Raw genomic sequence first — 24,755 nt, forward strand, 5'->3', positions numbered from 1 at the left:
ACTGTGAACCCAATTTTTTTCTTTCATGATTGATAGATCATGACATTTTAAGCAACTTTCTAATTTACTCCTATTATCAATCTTTCTTTGTTCTCTTGCTATCTTTATTTTAAAAGCAAGAATGTAAATCTTAGCAGCCAGCCCATTTTAGATTCAGAACCATGGATAGCGCTTGCTTATTGGAGGCTTACATCTTCCCACCAATAAGCAAGCATAACCCAGGTTATTAACAAAAAATGGGCCGGCTACTATGCATCACATTCCTGCTTTTTAAATAAAGATAGCAAGAGAACAAAGAAAAAATGATAATAGGAGTAAATTAGAAAGTTGCTTAAAATTTCATGCACTATCTGAATCATGAAAGGAAAAATAAAATTGGGTTCAGCGTCCCTTTAAATAAAATATCAGGCTTTGGTTTATGGGACTAAACAAAACATAAAACATGTTTAAATTTAGTATTTTTTATTATGATTTTTTTAAAACAAGTTTCATTATGAATGCAGATAGATGATTATGAAAATAAATTAAATTTGTAGCACACAAAAAAAAAATGACACGATCAAAGTTGATAGGTTGTGTATTTTTTGCACTTTTTACAATGGATCTTTTAGGTTAACCCCTACAAAAAGGGGATAAAAGGGGAGCAAAATTAACTTACAATTGTATACAACCTTTAGCTTACTTCTATTATCAATTTCTCTTGGTATCCTTTGTTGAAGAGTAAAATAGGTAGGATCTCAGGATCATGTGTGTGTCTTTAGTAGTCTAGGCAACATTGTTCTACACTGTTGCAAACACTGCTGCCATAAAATGGTAGAGACACAAGCACGCTCCTGAGCTCTTATTAGCATATTTAGGTTTACTCTTCAAAAAGTTACCAAGAAAATAGAGGTTTGATATTAAAAGTAAACTGAAACATTGTTTTAAAAATGCTTACTGTCTGTATTGTTATTTGTATTTTGACTTTACTTTCTGATTAAATCTAAACATTCAATCTTATAAACATTCCTACACTAAATATACAGTAACACTTACATATAACTGTTTATCTACAAGAATTTTTTTTATCACTTTGTTAAAGGGATAGTAAAGTCCAAATTAAACTTACATGATTCAGATAGGGCTTGTCATTTTAAACAACTTTATAATTTACTTTTATCATCAAATTTTCTTTGTTCTCTTGGTATTCTTAGTTGAAAGCTAAACCTAGGTAGGCTCATATGCTAATTTCTAAGCCCTTGAAGGCCGCCTCTTATCTGAATGCAATTGACAATTTTTCATAGCTAGAGGCCGTTAGTTCATGTATTAAGTAATGATAAGGAATATTCCAGTGTTCAAATTGAATTTTTAATACAACTATTGGAGTTTGTACTCTATTATAACTACTTCCTGTTTGAGGATGAATATTTTCTACAAATACAGGGGACTGCCATGGGTTCCAACAATTACAGTTACGCAATTTTTGCTGATGAATATGTTTGAGGAGAAGTTTGTCTTTTCCAACTTAGATTTCATTTGATATGGCAGTTGTTGGTGGCGCTATATTGATGATATCTTTGGAATTTGGTTGGGCAACGTTGGAACCCTTGTGGCTTTTGTAAATGACCTTAATAGTTCCACCAGTCACTTGAATTTCAAACTCACTTATAGTGAGGAAGAGGTAGTATTTTAGGCACTAAGGTCATTAATTCTAAAAGATCTTTAAAGATTGATCTGTTTAGAAAATCCACAGATCGTAATAGTATTTTACATTTCAATAGTGCTTATCCATTGGCCCTATTGAAGGCTTTGCCAAGGAGCCAGCTGTTGTTCGTAGAATAGTTACTGACAAGCGTTTATTTGACCTAAGGCTTAGTGAAATGAGAGACTGTTTTGTTGAACGCGGTTATCCGCAACATATTATTGAGAAAGAGATGAATATGGTGGCCTCTGTTTCTAGAGTCTCTGTTGAGTCCTAAAAAGAATTTGCCCATTAAGGATAAGTGCCAAAATGACCAGTGGATGGTCTTTGTATCTGAGTTTAATTCCCAAAGTTATGTAATACAAAATATCATTAAGAAGTATTGGCCTTTGCTTGCCAAATGTAATCCTGATATTCCTGAATTTGCAGTGACCCCCATGCCTGCATTTAAACAGGGCTCTATTCTACACCAAAAACTAATTAGGGCTGATATTGGCTCGTTCTCTGTCGCTGACAATAAACGGGTGTACTTGACTAGTAAACATAATGGTTGTTATCCCTGTCTGGGGTGTTCTTGCTGTGGTAATTTAATCAAGGGCTCGGTTTTTTATCATCCGAGTTCGGGCAGGAAATATAAAATTAATGTTTTTTTTACTTGTCAATCACAATCTTGTCAAGTGCCCGTGTGGGCGGGGCTATGTAGGGGAAACTACTAGCTGTATTAGGGACCATATTATTGAACATAAAAGTACGATTAGGACCAATAACAAACTAGCCCCTGTAGCTTGCCATTTTAATTGAATGGCTCACGCTGTTAATCAGCTTAGACATCAGATCATTGAATTTATGCCTAGGCCCACAAGTGGAGGCAATAGAGAGCTCTTTTTAAAGCAAAGAGAGTGTTTTTGGATACATGAGTTTGGTACCCTTGGATAGGATGGCCTTAATAGGGAATGGGATCTCTCTGTATTTTTGTAATTCCAGCTAAGTTAAATTGTCCCTTTAGTAAAATGTCCCTTCAAGTAAGAGTTTCCCTTTAAGCAAAGATCCCCTTAAGTAAAAATTCCTTCTAAGTAATTGTTGGCTGCTTTTTGTTTTTAAGTGAAACTGCTGCATTATTGCATGTTTTTTGTATGTTTGTTGTCAGGTTTGAGCAATGTTGATTCATCCGGGTATTGCTAGTATACTACTGACCTGTATTAGTTTGGTAGATAAACAGTTAAATTTGTAAATATCCCTCTATTGCCCCCTGGTTGCAGAGGGGTATATAAGGATGCTCTGTATCACATTTTTTATGGCATGACTCAGGGAAGAAGTTCCCGAAACGTTGCGTGTTTTATGTGCTGAATAAAACCTTCTTTGTTCCACTTTATGCTGCCACTTCGTTTCGTTTTTCTGTGATTTATCTGGGGGTGTGGTGGTAACCCTACGTGGCTTACAGTGGCCTGTGTGCTGGGCTGTGTTACCTGTTCTTTCTGGCATTAGTTCATGTGTTTCATATAAATAACATTGTGCTCATGCACTAATTGCCTAAAATACAAGTCTGGTAAAAGAACTGAAATAAGGAGGCCGTCTGCAGAAGCTTAGATACAAGGTAATTACAGAGGTAAAAAATATATTTCTATAACAATGTTGTTTATGCAAAACTGGGAAATTTTAAATAAAGGGATTATCTATCTTTTTAAACAATAACATTTTTGGTGTTTACTATCCCTTTACTATAAATAAATAATTTACCAGCATACACTGTTGTATTTAAAAAAAAAACAAAAAACTATCATAAGCTCATCAATTAATTTGTGATTATTTTTCTTTCATGAGAAAGAGTTGAAATAAAGTGCTTGGCACATGCTTGCTAGTGCTCACATGTGCAATAGCGAGGAGCGCTACAGTGATATCTTGCTGTAAAGGGAATGGTTTCTGGGCAAGTTAATGGGCTGCAGTGTTTATTTTGAGTACTCCTATCTCGCTTGCCCTCAGAGTGGGAGTGATAAGGAATCACAACAGACAGAAGGCCGACATTCCTTTGATTTCACAATACTGTGAAACATCAACAGACCAAAGAGGAGTCTTAAAGAGACAGTCATTTTTTTTTTTTAAATTGACTGAATAGAGTATGACTTTTTAAACAACTTTACAATTTACTTCTATTATAAATGTTGCCTAGTTCTCTTGGTATCTTTTGTTTAAGAGTAATCTTAGGTGAGCTCAGGAGCATGCATAGGTCTTTAGCCATTTGGCAGCAGTGTGCAGCCAGCAATCAGCAAAAAGCACCCAGGTGCTGAGCCTACTTAGCTAAGCTTTTTGACAAAAGATATTAAAGGGACATTATACACTAATTTTTTCTTTGCATAAATGTTTTGTAGATTTGTTTTTTTATGTATAGTTTTGCTTATTTTTAAATAACATTGCTCTGATTTTCAGACTCCTAACCAAGCCCCAAAGTATTATAAGAATACCGTCAGCTACCTACCACAGCTTGGTCCTGTTTGTGTAAATGGTCTTTTCATATGCAAAAGAAGGGGGAGTGTCTTATTTCCCACTTGCAGTGGGCTTTCCAGCTACCTTTTCAACAGAGCTAAACTGAGAGCTTCTAAGTAAGTTTTTAAACAGTTTTATACTGGATTTTTATATCAGTATCTGTGCATCTTATTCTTTATAGTAGTGTCTATTACATGCAGTTATATGAAAATGAGTGTATACTGTCCCTTTAAGAGAATGAAGTAAATTGAAAAGTTGTTTAAAATGTCATGGTTTATCTGAATCACGGAAGAAAAATAAATAGGGTTCCTGTTCCTTTAATGGGCTGAAAAGCAGGGTTTAGTGTCCCTTAACCCCCCCCCCCCCACCCCATTAAACTCCAAATAATGATATCACTTATATTGTGCACAAAGAGAGTATTATTTAAACTAACAGGAAGTGCATGTGTGTGCACAACTCATTACTAGAGACAGATTGTTTACACTTTGCTGACTATTTTAAAATGATGGTTACCATATTACAGTCATTGGGAAAGAGAACACTGAACTGTACATTATTCTTACCAAAACTCCCACTGCAAGAGAACAGATGCACTCAGCTTCAGTACTAGCCAGTATCTTTACCCCAGTTGGGTGTTCTCTGGGAGCGCATGTGCAACAATTAGCCAATAGGGATCCTTCCCATGCTTCACTGCCATCAACAATTTCTTTTTTTTTGTACCACATCTAAAACAAGCAGTGCAATTATATTTGAAATACTAAAAAAGATGCTGATGTACTTACTGCACATACTACACCACTACTGGTTTGTGTTTCTATTACAATATGACACATTTGGACAGCTCCACTCAGTGTGCTACAAATAAGTAACTTGCATAGCAGGACAAATTTCTGGTCTCTCTATGCACACATACAGTATATAACAGGACAAATTCCTGGTCTTCTCTATGCACACATACAGTATATAACAGGACAAATTCCTGGTCTTCTCTATGCACACATACAGTATATAACAGGACAAATTCCTGGTCTTCTCTATGCACACATACAGTATATAACGGGACAAATTCCTGGTCTTCTCTATGCACACATACAGTATATAACAGGACAAATTCCTGGTCTATTCTATGCACACATACAGTATATAACAGGACAAATTCCTGGTCTTCTCTATGCACACATACAGTATATAACAGGACAAATTCCTGGTCTTCTCTATGCACACATACAGTATATAACAGGACAAATTTCTGGTCTCTCTATGCACACATACAGTATATAACAGGACAAATTCCTGGTCTTCTCTATGCACACATACAGTATATAACAGGAAAAATTCCTGGTCTATTCTATGCGCACATACAGTATATAACAGGACAAATGCTTGGTCTCTCTATGCACATATACAGTATATAACAGGACAAATTCCTGGTCTTCTCTATGCACACATACAGTATATAACAGGACAAATTCCTGGTCTTCTCTATGCACACATACAGTATATAACAGGACAAATTCCTGGTCTATTCTATGCACACATACAGTATATAACAGGAAAAATGCTTGGTCTCTCTATGCACATATACAGTATATAACAGGACAAATTCCTGGTCTTCTCTATGCACACATACAGTATATAACAGGACAAATTCCTGGTCTTCTCTATGCACACATACAGTATATAACAGGACAAATTCCTGGTCTTCTCTATGCACAAATACAGTATATAACAGGACAAATTCCTGGTCTTCTCTATGCACACATACAGTATATAACAGGACAAATTCCTGGTCTATTCTATGCACACATACAGTATATAACAGGACAAATTCCTGGTCTTCTCTATGCTCACATACAGTATATAACAGGACAAATTCCTGGTCTTCTCTATGCACACATACAGTATATAACAGGACACATTTCTGGTCTCTCTATGCACACATACAGTATATAACAGGACAAATTCCTGGTCTTCTCTATGCACACATACAGTATATAACAGGACAAATTCCTGGTCTCTCTATGCACACATACAGTATATAACAGGACGAATGCTTGGTCTCTCTATGCACATATACAGTATATAACAGGACAAATTCCTGGTCTTCTCTATGCACACATACAGTATATAACAGGACAAATTTCTGGTCTTCTCTATGCACACATACAGTATATAACAGGACAAATTCCTGGTCTTCTCTATGCACACATACAGTATATAACAGGACAAATTCCTGGTCTATTCTATGCACACATACAGTATATAACAGGACAAATTCCTGGTCTTCTCTATGCACACATACAGTATATACCAGGACAAATTCCTGGTCTTCTCTATGCACACATACAGTATATAACAGGACAAATTTCTGGTCTCTCTATGCACACATACAGTATATAACAGGACAAATTCCTGGTCTTCTCTATGCACACATACAGTATATAACAGGACAAATTTCTGGTCTCTCTATGCACACATACAGTATATAACAGGACAAATTCCTGGTCTTCTCTATGCACACATACAGTATATAACAGGACAAATGCTTGGTCTTCTCTATGCACACATACAGTATATAACAGGACAAATTCCTGGTCTTCTCTATGCACACATACAGTATATAACAGGACAAATTCCTAGTCTTCTCTATGCACACATACAGTATATAACAGGACAAATGCTTGGTCTCTCTATGCACACATACAGTATATAACAGGACAAATTCCTGGTCTCTCTATGCACACATACAGTATATAACAGGACAAATGCTTGGTCTCTCTATGCACACATACAGTATATAACAGGACAAATTTCTGGTCTCTCTATGCACACATACAGTATATAACAAGACAAATGCTTGGTCTTCTCTATGCACAAATACAGTATATAACAGGACAAATTCCTGGTCTTCTCTATGCACACATACAGTATATAACAGGACAAATTCCTGGTCTTCTCTATGCACACATACAGTATATAACAGGACAAATTCCTGGTCTTCTCTATGCACACATACAGTATATAACAGGAAAAATTCCTGGTCTTCTCTATGCACACATACAGTATATTACAGGACAAATTCCTGGTCTTCTCTATGCACACATACAGTATATTACAGGACAAATTCCTGGTCTTCTCTATGCACACATACAGTATATTACAGGACAAATTCCTGGTCTTCTCTATGCACACATACAGTATATAACAGGACAAATGCTTGGTCTCTCTATGCACACATACAGTATATAACAGGACAAATTCCTGGTCTCTCTATGCACACATACAGTATATAACAGGACAAATTCCTGGTCTCTCTATGCACACATACAGTATATAACAGGACAAATTCCTGGTCTCTCTATGCACACATACAGTATATAACAGGACAAATTCCTGGTCTCTCTATGCACACATACAGTATATAACAGGACAAATGCTTGGTCTCTCTATGCACATATACAGTATATAACAGGACAAATTCCTGGTCTTCTCTATGCACACATACAGTATATAACAGGACAAATTCCTGGTCTCTGTATGCACACATACAGTATATAACAGGACAAATGCTTGGTCTCTCTATGCACATATACAGTATATAACAGGACAAATTCCTGGTCTCTCTATGCACACATACAGTATATAACAGGACAAATTTCTGGTCTCTCTATGCACACATACAGTATATAACAAGACAAATGCTTGGTCTTCTCTATGCACACATACAGTATATAACAGGACAAATTCCTGGTCTTCTCTATGCACACATACAGTATATAACAGGACAAATTCCTGGTCTTCTCTATGCACACATACAGTATATAACAGGACAAATTCCTGGTCTTCTCTATGCACACATACAGTATATAACAGGACAAATTCCTGGTCTTCTCTATGCACACATGCAGTATATAACAGGACAAATTCCTGGTCTTCTCTATGCACACATACAGTATATTACAGGACAAATTCCTGGTCTTCTCTATGCACAAATACAGTATATAACAGGACAAATTCCTGGTCTTCTCTATGCACACATACAGTATATTACAGGACAAATTCCTGGTCTTCTCTATGCACACATACAGTATATAACAGGACAAATTCCTGGTCTTCTCTATGCACACATACAGTATATTACAGGAAAAATTCCAGGTCTTTCTATGCACACATACAGTATATTGCATCAATGCTATACATAGTTGCTAACACTACTGCCCATTACATAACAGAAGAAAATTGAAGTTATTAAAAATTGTACGCTCTGAGTCGTGAGATTTTAATTTTGACTGTACTGTTCCTTTAAGAAATGGAGCAAAGTGTGAAAAAGAGACAAATATGGGACAGAGAGTGAAGACATTTTCTTTATTATTCTTTCAGACAATCTGATCCGAAATAAAATTCCCTTTCTTACTTATTTTAGTTTCACAAACCTTAGAGGACTAATTCCCTTGATTTACACTCCAAAGTGCTCAAACTGATTTATTTTATTAACAATGCGGGGGGGGGGAGCATATTGCAGCAGCACTGCTGACTAGTAGCTTTATTCCCACTGGGAGTTAACATTCCACTACTTATGTATTACATAAAGAACACTGCACTATGCAACAAAGCCAGAGAGTAATCCTCCTGTATTCCACACCCACCGCCCAGATACTCTAGTAGGTGCCTATTCAAAATCAAGCAATACAACCAATTCACTTGAAATCCAGGAACCAGTAGCCTAATCAAGTGAAGTACAAGTGTACTGTGTAAAATTGCTATTCTGAACAAAAGGCGTTTGAGCTCACTTGCACCAAAAAACGCTACCAAATGTGTCTGTTTTCTGGAGAACTCTATTATAAGTAATGCTGCAGAACCAGCCAAGACAGTAGCACATGTAATATATACATCTTATGGCACGTACTCTTAGAGGCCTATTTATCAAAGGTCTGTCGGACCTGATCAGACAGTGCGGATCAGGTCCGACAGACCTCGCTGAATGCGTAGAGCAATACGCTCTCCGTATTCAGCATTGCACCAGTAGCTCTTGTGAGCCGCTGGTGCGACGCCGCCCCCTGCAGATTCGCGGCCGTGTCAATCAACCCGATCGTACTCGTTCAGGTTGAATTGTGGTGATCTCTGTCCGCCTCATCAGAGCAGACGGACACGGTTATGGAGCAGCGTTGTTTAGACCGCTGCTCCATAACTTGCATTTCTGGCGAGTCTGAAGACTCGCCAGAAACACGGGCCCACAAGCTCCGAACGGAACTTGATAAATGGGCCTCTGAATCTGAACACCCTGCAACAACAACAAGATATAAATGAAGAATAACAAGGAGCAATTTCAGTTTTTATTTTTAAAACATAATGACAAAAACATACTTTCATGTGGTTTATAAACAAAGATACGAGAATTACACATATACAAGATTTTGCTTGGTTTTCTGAAGAAGTGAAAATATGCATCGATTTACTTGAATTAAAGGGTCTTTATTTAGGTGCTGTATCAACCAGTCTCACTAAGACAGGGGTTAGTAACCTTGGGTCCCCAGATGTTTTGGAACTCCATTTCCCATGATGCTGAGGTTCTCTTTAGGCTGTCTGAGCATCATGGGAAATGTAGTTGCAAAACATCTGGGGGCCCAAGGTTTCTTACCCCTGCACTAACAGACAATCTCAGGTACAATAGGTGCAATTCACTAAAGTCCTTTCCCATCTTGTTCCTAGGTGTGTTATTCCGTGACTCTGATTCACTAATTAATGGAGAGTTACATACAATAACAAATTTAGGAACAAGGCTTCCTGACTCCATGAATTTGTCAAGCCATGACCTATGACATTTTAAAGAAAATTGCTTTTTTGCTTAGGAATCAAATAACTTCGAAATCAACACTCCTATTGCAGTTAAAGGGACATGAAAACCCACTTTCTTTTTCATGATTCAGATAGAGCATGTGATTTCAAACAGCTTTCCAATTAACTTCTATTATCTAATGTGTTTTGTTCCCTCATATCCTTTGTTGAAAAATATACCTAGGTAGACTCAGGAGGTGCTTATTGGTGGCTGAACCTATATGTCTCATGTTATTGGTTCCCCCAATGTGTTCAGCTAGCTCCTAGTTATGCATTGCTGCTACTTCAACAAAGGATACCAAAGGAATGAAGCAAATTAGATAATACAAGTAAACTGGAACGTTCTTTAAAATGGTATTCTCTTTTGGAATCATGAAAGAAACATTTTGGGTTTCATGTCCCTTTAAGTGACCCATTAAAATACTTTTGATAGTGATAAAAGATGTTAAAACTTTAATACATTCTAAAGAAAAAGAAACAAAGTGGGTAACTAAAAAATCGCTTGAACCTTAAAGGGATATTAAACCCAGTTTTTTCTTTCATGATTCAGATAGAGCAGGCAATTTTAAGCAACTTTCTAATTTACTCCTATTATCAATTTTCATCGTTCTCTTGCTATCTTTATTTGAAAAGCAGGAATGTAATGCTTAGTAGCCGGCCCATTTTTGGTTCAGAACCTGGGTAGCACTTGCTGATTGGTGGATAAATGTAGCCACCAATAAGCAAGCGCTATCCAGGGTGCTGAACCTAAAATAAGGCCGTCTCCTAAACTTCACATTCCTGCTTTTCAAATAAAGATAACAAGAGAATGAAGAAAATTGATAATAGGAGTAAATTAGAAAGTTGCTTAAAATCGCATACTCTATCTGAATAATGAAAGAAAAAATTTAGTGTCCCTTTAAACATCTGATAATCTGAGCAATGAACAAACAGCAGTATTTTTAATTAAACAAGAGAAATTGGCTGCTGTATTCTGCAGTTTTGTTCCCGTCTCTGCCAGGAGATGATTATATATATATATATATTGTTAGGACCTATTAATCCCTCTGTCAAAGTTAGTTTTAAAGGAAAGTAACAAAACCTAAAACTACTCTGCTTTATTTTGAAGCTTCCTGGTTTAAAAAGGGCACGATGATCTAAGGTCTCTGGGCTGGAAAGATTATTAAAGAATGCTCGCCAATAATTCTATTTCCCTCGTGGAATGATCTAAAGTTACTTTAACCCTGAAAACAGGATGTCTCGCTAAGGGGCGTATAGTGCATTTTCGTATAGGGAGCAGATGCATACATATAAAACTGCACTATAAAATGTATATTTTAAAGGACCAGTAAATACAGTAAATTTGCATAACCAACAAATGCACAATAAAAGACAATGCAATTGCACTTAGTCTGGACTTAAAATGAGTAGTGGATTTTTTTTCAGACAGATTTCAAAGTTACGTCTATTTTTGCTCCTCCTGTAATCATGTGACAGCCATCAGCCAATCACAAATGCATAGACGTATATTCTGTGAATGCTTGCACATGCTCAGTAGGAGCATCAAAAATCGTAACAAAATCTCTACACCAAAAATCGTATGTTATCAAAAATGTAAAATTTGTATATAAATTACACATTAATAAATAATTTTAAAAATATGCACTGCATAAATCGTATTTTAAGTACACCGAATGCGCAAAAAAACACACACAGTAATTTGTACTTATAAGTACAAAATACAAAGTGTGTTCCATGGGCGTATATGAAATTGTCTCTCTAATCCCAGTGTAATTCTGTAAAGATTTTCGCACTACAGATCTCATTTTTTTCTCACAAACTAAAAGGTGGAGAGCTTTTATCAAAACACTCCAAATACTTATAACCCTAATAGAAAAACACATGTATATGAAAATATAGGCGACTTTAGGATGCTATACGCAGAAAGCAGCGTAATGTGATTAATATTGGCTGCAGGATTTACTTTTTAAAGTGCGCCCCCTGTGCTCACGGCTAACTTCGCTCTACTGAGCAAAGTGTCCCTTTCCAGCGAGCTCCATTGCTTTCAATAAGATACATCTCGCCAGTCGCCACTTGCAGGGACTGTCCCTCTTTTATGATAATTTCACAAGGGAAGCCCCCGTGAGGGTCTGCAAGAAAAACCTTGTCCGATCTAGTGAGGTATAGATGATCGGGCCCTTTATGTGGACCTTCATCCCCAGGAAGCTGTGTTTGGAATTTTGTTAATGTCTTTTACTCATTTCACTACATACCTCTAAAATGCCTCCCTTGTTATTGTTGTTATATCACCACTTGCTGGCCCTACATAGATATATGGAGAATAACCTAAAAAGTTAGGAGCCAGGAGAAAAATTCCCCTGACTTCTGGGTTTGTTGAGCCCTGCAAGACGATTTGAGCCATGAAAGTTTTTATTTTTACTTTGATGTCTCTTTAAGCTAACAAACTTAAAGGGACATGAAACCCAAAAATGTTATTTAATGATATCGATAGAGAATACAACTTTCCAATTTACTTCATTGCTGCTACTTTCAGGAGCAGTAATGGACTACTGGGAGCTAGCTGGTGAATGTTGGCTGCACATATATGACTGTAGTTATTGGCTCACCTAATGTGTTCAGCTAGCTCTCAGTAGTGCATTGCTTTTCCTTTAACAAAGGATAGCAAGAGAATGAAACAATTTTGATAATAGCTGTAAATTGAAAAGTTGTTTAAAATTGTATGTTCTATCTGAATCATGAAAGAAAAGTTTGATGTTCCTTTAATTTGCATTGCTTTTGTGTTAATTGCCCCTTTAATATAACATAAATCATCTTCACTTTGCTTCTTAGCTGTGTCTGGGTCTGCATATTTTATAACTAGCAAAATATCAGAACCTACTGTACTCCCCTTGTACAATCAGCAACAGAAGCAAAACCTCACACCTTCCAAAAGGGGTTGTGTCCCTACCATCTGTCTGAAAGGAGCGGAGCTGGGGAGGAGGGGGGCTACAAAAAGAGAGCCAAAGGATATCAGGCAGTGTGAGGCTGCTCCTGTGGGGGAGGTGGTGTGGAGAGCAGATGAATCAAACAGTGCACCTTGCAGTTTTACAGCTGAGGGTATCTATATCATTCTAAGCCAATGGACTCTGTAACTAGCCAAAGATCAAACATGTTACAGATGATCTAAAAAGGCTTTATACATACGTGTACACTCACTTTACATATTCTACCCACACAATCGCACGTGTACACTCACTTTACATATTCTACCCACACAATCGCACGTGTACACTCACTTTACATATTCTACCCACACAATCGCACGTGTACACTCACTTTACATATTCTACCCACACAATCGCACGTGTACACTCACTTTACATATTCTACCCACACAATCGCACGTGTACACTCACTTTACATATTCTACTCACACAATCGCACGTGTACACTCACTTTACATATTCTACCCACACAATCGCACGTGTACACTCACTTTACATATTCTACCCACACAATCGCACGTGTACACTCACTTTACATATTCTACCCACACAATCGCACGTGTACACTCACTTTACATATTCTACCCACACAATCGCACGTGTACACTCACTTTACATATTCTACCCACACAATCGCACGTGTACACTCACTTTACATATTCTACCCACACAATCGCACGTGTACACTCACTTTACATATTCTACCCACACAATCGCACGTGTACACTCACTTTACATATTCTACCCACACAATCGCACGTGTGCACTCACTTTACATATTCTACCCACACAATCGCACGTGTACACTCACTTTACATATTCTACCCACACAATCGCACGTGTACACTCACTTTACATATTCTACCCACACAATCGCACGTGTACACTCACTTTACATATTCTACCCACACAATCGCACGTGTACACTCACTTTACATATTCTACCCACACAATCGCACGTATACACTCACTTTACATATTCTACCCACACAATCGCACGTGTACACTCACTTTACATATTCTACCCACACAATCGCACGTGTACACTCACTTTACATATTCTACCCACACAATTGCACGTATACACTCACTTTACATATTCTACCCACACAATCGCACGTGTACACTCACTTTACATATTCTACCCACACAATCGCACGTGTACACTCACTTTACATATTCTACCCACACAATCGCACGTGTACACTCACTTTACATATTCTACCCACACAATCGCACGTGTACACTCACTTTACATATTCTACTTACACAATCGCACGTGTACACTCACTTTACATATTCTACTCACACAATCGCACGTGTACACTCACTTTACATATTCTACCCACACAATCGCACGTGTACACTCACTTTACATATTCTACCCACACAATCGCACGTGTACACTCACTTTACATATTCTACCCACACAATCGCACGTGTACACCTACTTTACATATCCTACCCACACAATCGCACGTATACACTCACTTTACATATTCTACCCACACAATCGCACGTATACACTCACTTAACATATTCTACCCACACAATCGCACGTGTACACTCACTTTACATATTCTACTTACACAATCGCACGTGTACACTCACTTTACATATTCTACTCACACAATCGCACGTGTACACTCACTTTACATATTCTACCCACACAATCGCACGTGTACACTCACTTTACATATTCTACCCACACAATCGCACGTGTACACTCACTTTACATATTCTACCCACACAATCGCACGTGTACACCTACTTTACATATCCTACCCACACAATCGCACGTATACACTCACTTTACATATTCTACCCACACAATCGCACGTATACACTCACTTTACATATTCTACCCACACAATCGCACGTGTACACTCACTTTACATATTCTACCCACACAATCGCACGTGTACACTCACTTTACATATTCTACTCACACAATCGCACGTGTACACTCACTTTACATATTCTACTCACACAATCGCACGTGTACACTCACTTTACATACTCTACCCACACAATCGCACGTATACACTCACTTTACATACTCTACCCACACAATCGCACGTATACACTCACTTTACATATTCTACCACACACAATCGCACGTATACACTCACTTTACATATTCTACCCACACAATCGCACGTGTACACCTACTTTACATATTCTACCCACACAATCGCACGTGTACACTCACTTTACATATTCTACCCACACAATTGCACGTGTACACTCACTTTACATATTCTACCCACACAATTGCACGTGTACACTCACTTTACATATTCTACCCACACAATCGCACGTGTACACTCACTTTACATATTCTACCCACACCATCGCACATATACACACACTTTACATATTCTACCCACACACAAACCACACACATGTATATATATACACAAACTACACATATTCTACCCACACACTTCATATATTCTACCCACACAATCACACGTATACACTCACTTTACATATTCTACCCACACAATCGCACGTATACACTCACTTTACATATTTTACCCACACAATCGCACATATACACACACTTAACATATTCTACCCACACACAAACCACACACACATATATATATACACAAACTACACATATTCTACCCACACACTTCATATATTCTACCCACACACTTCATATATTCTACCCACACAATCGCACGTGTACACTCACTTTACATATTCTACCCACACAATCACACGTATACACTCACTTTACATATTCTACCCACACAATCGCACGTATACACTCACTTTACATATTCTACCCACACAATCGCACGTGTACACTCACTTTACATATTCTACCCACACAATCGCACGTGTACACTCACTTTACATATTCTACTCACACAATCGCACGTGTACACTCACTTTACATACTCTACCCACACAATCGCACGTGTACACTCACTTTACATATTCTACCCACACAATCGCACGTGTACACTCACTTTACATATTCTACCCACACAATCGCACGTGTACACTCACTTTACATATTCTACCCACACAATCGCACGTGTACACTCACTTTACATATTCTACCCACACAATCGCACGTGTACACTCACTTTACATATTCTACCCACACAATCGCACGTGTACACTCACTTTACATATTCTACCCACACAATCGCACGTGTACACTCACTTTACATATTCTACCCACACAATCGCACGTGTACACTCACTTTACATATTCTACCCACACAATCGCACGTGTACGCTCACTTTACATATTCTACCCACACAATCGCACGTGTACACTCACTTTACATATTCTACCCACACAATCGCACGTGTACACTCACTTTACATATTCTACCCACACAATCGCACGTGTACACTCACTTTACATATTCTACCCACACAATCGCACGTGTACACTCACTTTACATATTCTACCCACACAATCGCACGTGTACACTCACTTTACATATTCTACCCACACAATCGCACGTGTACACTCACTTTACATATTCTACCCACACAATCGCACGTGTACACTCACTTTACATATTCTACCCACACAATCGCACGTGTACACTCACTTTACATATTCTACCCACACAATCGCACGTGTACACTCACTTTACATATTCTACCCACACAATCGCACGTGTACACTCACTTTACATATTCTACCCACACAATCGCACGTGTACACTCACTTTACATATTCTACCCACACAATCGCACGTGTACACTCACTTTACATATTCTACCCACACAATCGCACGTGTGCACTCACTTTACATATTCTACCCACACAATCGCACGTGTGCACTCACTTTACATATTCTACCCACACAATCGCACGTGTACACTCACTTTACATATTCTACCCACACAATCGCACGTGTACACTCACTTTACATATTCTACCCACACAATCGCACGTGTACACTCACTTTACATATTCTACCCACACAATCGCACGTGTACACTCACTTTACATATTCTACCCACACAATCGCACGTGTACACTCACTTTACATATTCTACCCACACAATCGCACGTGTACACTCACTTTACATATTCTACCCACACAATCGCACGTGTACACTCACTTTACATATTCTACCCACACAATCGCACGTATACACTCACTTTACATATTCTACCCACACAATCGCACGTGTACACTCACTTTACATATTCTACCCACACAATCGCACGTGTACACTCACTTTACATATTCTACCCACACAATTGCACGTATACACTCACTTTACATATTCTACCCACACAATCGCACGTGTACACTCACTTTACATATTCTACCCACACAATCGCACGTGTACACTCACTTTACATATTCTACCCACACAATCGCACGTGTACACTCACTTTACATATTCTACCCACACAATCGCACGTGTACACTCACTTTACATATTCTACCCACACAATCGCACGTGTACACTCACTTTACATATTCTACCCACACAATCGCACGTGTACACTCACTTTACATATTCTACTCACACAATCGCACGTGTACACTCACTTTACATATTCTACCCACACAATCGCACGTATACACTCACTTTATATATTTTACCCACACAATCGCACGTATACACTCACTTTACATATTCTACCCACACAATCGCACGTGTACACTCACTTTACATATTCTACCCACACAATCGCACGTGTACACTCACTTTACATATTCTACCCACACAATCGCACGTGTACACTCACTTTACATATTCTACCCACACAATCGCACGTGTACACTCACTTTACATATTCTACCCACACAATCGCACGTGTACACTCACTTTACATATTCTACTTACACAATCGCACGTGTACACTCACTTTACATATTCTACTCACACAATCGCACGTGTACACTCACTTTACATATTCTACCCACACAATCGCACGTGTACACTCACTTTACATATTCTACCCACACAATCGCACGTGTACACTCACTTTACATATTCTACCCACACAATCGCACGTGTACACCTACTTTACATATTCTACCCACACAATCGCACGTATACACTCACTTTACATATTCTACCCACACAATCGCACGTATACACTCACTTTACATATTCTACCCACACAATCGCACGTATACACTCACTTTACATATTCTACCCACACAATCGCACGTGTACACTCACTTTACATATTCTACCCACACAATCGCACGTGTACACTCACTTTACATACTCTACCCACACAATCGCACGTATACACTCACTTTACATACTCTACCCACACAATCGCACGTATACACTCACTTTACATATTCTACACACACAATCGCACGTATACACTCACTTTACATATTCTACCCACACAATCGCACGTGTACACCTACTTTACATATTCTACCCACACAATCGCACGTGTACACTCACTTTACATATTCTACCCACACAATTGCACGTGTACACTCACTTTACATATTCTACCCACACAATCGCACGTGTACACTCACTTTACATATTCTACCCACACCATCGCACATATACACACACTTTACATATTCTACCCACACACAAACCACACACATGTATATATATACACAAACTACACATATTCTACCCACACACTTCATATATTCTACCCACACAATCACACGTATACACTCACTTTACATATTCTACCCACACAATCGCACGTATACACTCACTTTACATATTTTACCCACACAATCGCACATATACACACACTTAACATATTCTACCCACACACAAACCACACACACATATATATATATACACAAACTACACATATTCTACCCACACACTTCATATATTCTACCCACACACTTCATATATTCTACCCACACAATCGCACGTGTACACTCACTTTACATATTCTACCCACACAATCGCACGTATACACTCACTTTACATATTCTACCCACACAATCGCACGTATACACTCACTTTACATATTCTACCCACACAATCGCACGTGTACACTCACTTTACATATTCTACCCACACAATCGCACGTGTACACTCACTTTACATATTCTACTCACACAATCGCACGTGTACACTCACTTTACATACTCTACCCACACAATCGCACGTGTACACTCACTTTACATATTCTACCCACACAATCGCACGTGTACACTCACTTTACATATTCTACCCACACAATCGCACGTGTACACTCACTTTACATATTCTACCCACACAATTGCACGTGTACACTCACTTTACATATTCTACCCACACAATCGCACGTGTACACTCACTTTACATATTCTACCCACACAATCGCACGTGTACACTCACTTTACATATTCTACCCACACAATCGCACGTGTACACTCACTTTACATATTCTACCCACACAATCGCACGTATACACTCACTTTACAATACATATTCTACCCACACAATCGCACGTGTACACTCACTTTACATATTCTACCCACACAATCGCACGTGTACACTCACTTTACATATTCTACCCACACAATCGCACGTGTGCACTCACTTTACATATTCTACCCACACAATCGCACGTGTACACTCACTTTACATATTCTACCCACACAATCGCACGTGTGCACTCACTTTACATATTCTACCCACACAATCGCACGTGTACACTCACTTTACATATTCTACCCACACAATCGCACGTGTATACTCACTTTACATATTCTACCCACACAATCGCACGTGTACACTCACTTTACATATTCTACCCACACCATCGCACATATACACACACTTTACATATTCTACCCACACACAAACCACACACATGTATATATATACACAAACTACACATATTCTACCCACACACTTCATATATTCTACCCACACAATCACACGTATACACTCACTTTACATATTCTACCCACACAATCGCACGTATACACTCACTTTACATATTTTACCCACACAATCGCACATATACACACACTTAACATATTCTACCCACACACAAACCACACACATATATATATATATATACACAAACTACACATATTCTACCCACACACTTCATATATTCTACCCACACATTCGCACGTATACACTCACTTTACATATTCTACCCACACAATCGCATGTATACACTCACTTTACATATTCTACCCACACAATCGCACGTATACACTCACTTTACATATTCTACCCACACAATCGCACGTGTACACTCACTTTACATATTCTACCCACACAATCGCACGTGTACACTCACTTTACATATTCTACCCACACAATCGCACGTATACACTCACTTTACATATTCTACCGACACATTCGCTCGTGTACACTCACTTTACATATTCTACCCACACAATCGCACGTGTACACTCACTTTACATATTCTACCCACACAATCGCACGTATACACTCACTTTACATATTCTACCCACACAATCGCACGTGTACACTCACTTTACATATTCTACCCACACAATAGCACATATACACTCACTTTACATATTCTACCCACACAATCGCACGTATACACTCACTTTACATATTCTACCCACACAATCGCACGTGTACACCTACTTTACATATTCTACCCACACAATCGCACGTATACACTCACTTTACATATTCTACCGACACATTCGCTCGTGTACACTCACTTTACATATTCTACCCACACAATCGCACGTGTACACTCACTTTACATATTCTACCCACACAATCGCACGTATACACTCACTTTACATATTCTACCCACACAATCGCACGTGTACACTCACTTTACATATTCTACCCACACAATAGCACATATACACTCACTTTACATATTCTACCCACACAATCGCACGTATACACTCACTTTACATATTCTACCCACACAATCGCACGTGTACACCTACTTTACATATTCTACCCACACAATCGCACGTATACACTCACTTTACATATTCTACCCACACAATCGCACATGTACACTCACTTTACATATTCTACCCACACAATCGCACATGTACACTCACTTTACATATTCTACCCACACAATCGCACGTATACACTCACTTTACATATTCTACCCACACAATCGCACATGTACACTCACTTTACATATTCTACCCACACAATCACACGTATACACTCACTTTACATATTCTACCCACACAATCGCACGTGTACACTCACTTTACATATTCTACCCACACAATCGCACATATACACTCACTTTACATATTCTACCCACACAATCGCACGTATACACTCACTTTACATATTCTACACACACAATCGCACGTATACGCTCACTTTACATATTCTACCCACACAATCGCACGTGTACGCTCACTTTACATATTCTACCCACACAATCGCACGTGTATACTCACTTTACATATTCTACCCACACAATCGCACGTGTACACTCACTTTACATATTCTACCCACACCATCGCACATATACACACACTTTACATATTCTACCCACACACAAACCACACACATATATATATATATATATACACAAACTACACATATTCTACCCACACACTTCATATATTCTACCCACACAATCACACGTATACACTCACTTTACATATTCTACCCACACAATCGCACGTATACACTCACTTTACATATTTTACCCACACAATCGCACATATACACACACTTAACATATTCTACCCACACACAAACCACACACATATATATACACAAACTACACATATTCTACCCACACACTTCATATATTCTACCCACACATTCGCACGTATACACTCACTTTACATATTCTACCCACACAATCGCATGTATACACTCACTTTACATATTCTACCCACACAATTGCACGTATACACTCACTTTACATATTCTACCCACACAATCGCACGTGTACACTCACTTTACATATTCTACCCACACAATCGCACGTATACACTCACTTTACATATTCTACCCACACATTCGCTCGTGTACACTCACTTTACATATTCTACCCACACAATTGCACGTATACACTCACTTTACATATTCTACCCACACAATCGCACGTATACACTCACTTTACATATTCTACCCACACAATCGCACATGTACACTCACTTTACATATTCTACCCACACAATCGCACGTGTACACTCACTTTACATATTCTACCCACACAATCGCACGTATACACTCACTTTACATATTTTACCCACACAATCACACGTATACACTCACTTTACATATTCTACCCACACAATCGCACGTGTACACTCACTTTACATATTCTACCCACACAATCGCACATATACACTCACTTTACATATTCTACCCACACAATCACACGTATACACTCACTTTACATATTCTACACACACAATCGCACGTATACGCTCACTTTACATATTCTACCCACACAATCGCACGTGTACACTCACTTTACATATTCTACCCACACAATCGCACGTATACACACTTAGCATATTCTACCCACACTCACAAACTACACACATATACACACACTTCACATATTCTAGCCACACTCACAAACTACACACATATACACACACTTCACATATTCTACCCACACTCACAAACTACACACATATTCTAACCACACAATCACACATATACACACACCTAACATATTCTACCCACACACAAACGGCACGCATATACACACACTTAACATATTCTACCCACACTCACAAACTACACACATATACACATTCTACCCACACTCACACACAAACTACATGCATATACACACAAACTACATGCGCATACACCCACTACACATATTCTACCCACACAATCACACAAACTACACGCATATACACACACTTCACATATTCTACCCACACACACACTACACACATAGACACCCACTACACATATTCTACCCACACAATCACACAAACTACACACATATACACCCACTTCACATATTATACACACACACAAACTACACACATATACACCCACTACAAATATTCTACCCACACACACAAACTACACACATATACACAAAAACTACACGCACATACACCCACTACACATATTCTACCCACACAATCACACAAACTACACACATATACACCCACTACATATTCTACCCATACAAACTACACACATATACAAATACTACACATATTCTACCCACACAATCACACAAACTACACGCATATACACACACTTCACATATTCTACCCACACACACTACACACATATACACCCACTACACATATACACCCACTACACATATTCTACCCACACAATCACACAAACTACACACATATACACACACTACACATATTCTACCCACAAAAACTACACACATATACACCCACTACACATTCTACCCACACACAAATTACACACATTTACACCCACGTCACATATTCTACCCACACACAAACTACACGCATATACACCCACTACATATTCTACCCACACAATCACACAAACTTCACATATTCTACCCACACACAAACTACACGCATATACACACACTTCACATATTCTACCCACACAATTACACAAACTACACACATATAGACACACTTCACATATTCTACCCACACAATCACACAAACTACACACATATAGACACACTTCACGTATTCTACCCACACAAACTACACTCATATACACACACTTCACATATTCTACCCACACACACAAACTACACGCATATACACACACTTCACATATTCTACCCACACAAACTACACTCATATACACGCAATTCACATATTCTACCCACACACAAACTACACGCAAATACACACAATTCACATATTCTACACACACAATTATACAAACTACACACATATAGACACACTTCACATATTCTACCCACACACAAACTACATGCTTATACACACACTTCACATATTCTACCCACACACAAACTACACACATATACACACACTACACATATTATACCCACACAATCACACAAACTACACACATATAGACACACTTCACATATTCTACCCACACAAACTACACTCATATACACACACTTCACATATTCTACACACACAATCACACAAACTACACACATATACACCAACTACATATTCTACCCATACAAACTACACACATATACACATATTCTACACACACAATCACACAAACTACACGCATATCTACACACTAATAATATTCTATACACTCAAACTATATGCTGCACACACAAACACTCAACACACCACACACACTTTGGTCAAAATTTCCAAGAAAACTAGCAGTGAGACACCAGCAGATTTTCAACTACATATAAAATGTGAAGATTGTCAAATTGCTTCTTGCTGAAATATTTACAAAACTCAAGAAAGACTATTGTTTATTTTACGTAAATATATGTAGAATAATCAAAAGATTCTAGGAATAGATCTTACAGTAATACACGTACAACGAGTTGTAATAGATTATAGCTAAGGATTTATATTTGTTAAAATTGTTATGGGAACAATTTAATAACAAAATAAAAAAGGTGAGGCAGGTAATCTTGCGATCAAAGGGAAGCAAGGCTGAACTGATTATCATTATGCTAGTGTTAAATGCATTGTTTTGCAGTTCTTTTCTATTAAAGTCAATTAAAGAAATATATGTAGTATGGTTTGCCTGATAATTTACCAGGGTGCATTTCCAGCTGAGAATAAGAAAATCCAAAATTTTCAGAACTAAATTACATGAAAAGGGGCAAAATAAATGATAAAAGTTGTTTAATACACATAACCAAACATTTGATATTAAAATCTCAAGGTGTTAACCCTCACTTTAAGCCAGGGATCTACAAATCTGTTTAAAAATTA

At 38.2% G+C, this 24,755-nt stretch overlaps 1 protein-coding gene across 2 annotated transcripts in view; it reads right to left on the minus strand.

Moving 5' to 3' along the window:
* PLXNB1 (plexin B1) overlaps positions 1 to 24,755 on the minus strand; it is a 337,984-nt gene that overhangs the window by 288,845 nt on the left and 24,384 nt on the right. The window lies entirely within an intron of this gene.

This window comes from Bombina bombina, chromosome 7, assembly GCF_027579735.1.
Source record: "Bombina bombina isolate aBomBom1 chromosome 7, aBomBom1.pri, whole genome shotgun sequence".
NCBI lineage: Eukaryota > Metazoa > Chordata > Amphibia > Anura > Bombinatoridae > Bombina > Bombina bombina.